Source organism: Charadrius vociferus, unplaced genomic scaffold (genome assembly GCF_000708025.1).
Source record: "Charadrius vociferus isolate BGI_N301 unplaced genomic scaffold, ASM70802v2 scaffold1164, whole genome shotgun sequence".
NCBI lineage: Eukaryota > Metazoa > Chordata > Aves > Charadriiformes > Charadriidae > Charadrius > Charadrius vociferus.
In genome coordinates, this window is record NW_009648158.1 from 168,522 (window position 1) to 170,311 (window position 1,790).

Genomic DNA, 1,790 nt, shown 5'->3' on the forward strand with positions numbered 1-1,790 from the left:
AAAGAGCCAGTTTCGCCTTGGTGTTGTTCGCTGGGAAAATCCCGTTGTGTGGAGGCTCTGCCTGTACCGCCGCTGGTCGTAAAGACATTTTATGAGCAAACAATGAGTGTTTATTGGAACCACATGATTACAGAAATGGGATCTTTTATTGTTTTCAGCCTGAAATCCGTCTGCTCTCCCTTCCCCGAGCCCCGGCTCCCCTCTCCCCGGGCTGGTTCCCATTTCCACCGGGATGTTCCCACCTCCCGCCCCGCGTTAAACCTCCTCCCTCCAGGCCTGGAACCCCCCAAAACCAACTTTAAAATATATTGATTTTTTTCTTTCTCTCTTTTCCCTTGACGGATTGTCATCCTTCAGACCCTCGCAATGCCGAGAAATATTTTTTTTTTTTTTTAGGATGTAGAATAACGGAATGATTTATATTCTCCGAGATTTTTTTTATATATATATTTTAATCCCAGTCTGAACCAGAGGAAATAAATCGCTGCTCGTATCTGTAACATCAGGGATTATAGGAAAATCGCCACGTGTTATTGAAATGGACTTTCAGGAAATAATAGATTTTCTTCGACAGATGTAGTCGGCGGAAGGGGGGGGAAAAATGAAATAAATAAATCAGGCTCGCACAGAAAATTTTCAATAGAAATTCCGCTGTCCCAAATGCTTCCTAATTTATTTATAGGGGTGGTTTATTCCAAGGTGTTGAGTAGGAGCCTATTCGCGGCTCAAGGACGTAAATACAATCTGTGCAACGAGGGGAATTTACATTTTATTTGAACGCGGACACATTTCGCACATATATACCCGACCGTAAACCCATTTGATACGATCTTCCCCGCGCGTGGGCGTTTATCTCTGCTTCTATAAAAGCGTGTTACGATCAAATATCTATAAATACAGAGCACGAACGTGTGGGTGGTTTATTATGCCAAATCCGCCGATGTTGTAAGAGCCTGGAAAAACCTGTAACTACAAAGAAATGATTAGAAAGAAGTGATTTCCCAACTTGTCATGTGAAGGAATTTCGGTTTGGGGAACGAATTAACCAAACCCACCAGAAATAATATATGATGTATATATAGGCAACCGCCAGCGGCGTTAGGTGCGAGCGGTGAACGCGGTGATGCTCAGATCGATTTGCGCCGGGGGTCCGTATTTTTGTGATTATATCCCCAATAAATGTGATTTTCGGGGGAGGTGAGGGTGTATTTCTACCCGGAGCTTTGCGCTGCAAAGAGGTTTGTTTGTTGGTTGTGTTTGTGGTTTGGTTTGGGGTTTTTTTTCTTTTTCTTTCTTTTTTTTTTTTTTTTTTCCCCGGAGAGATAAATTTGCGGAGCTCGGCGTGTGGAGGAGAAAAAAAAAAAAAAGGCGAGGGGAAAGAAAAAAATTAGTCATAGAGCGGGAAATACACTTTGGGGGAAAAAAACCGATGCGTAACATTGAGGGATTAAGAATTTTATGTTTTGGAGGAGATAGTTGGAGATCTTGTTACCATTGTTGGCGGGGGTTTAATCCCTGCAGCTCGCCCTCTCCGGAAAAAAACGGCGAAAAAAGGTTGGGAAAAAAAATAAAATTCAATTTTCCACGCAAGTGTTTAAGGTCAGGGCTAAAAAAATATAAAAAAATAAAAAAATTAAGGCCTTTCCCCATCGGCTTTGGGGTGGCAGCGGGAAGCTGAAGTGTGGGCTCGGGATTTGGGAGGAAAAGCGAAGAAATAGGAGCGGAGCACCCCAAAATTTGAAGAGGGCGATTTTTCACCGGGGGGGGGGGGGGGGGGGGGCGGGGGGCAC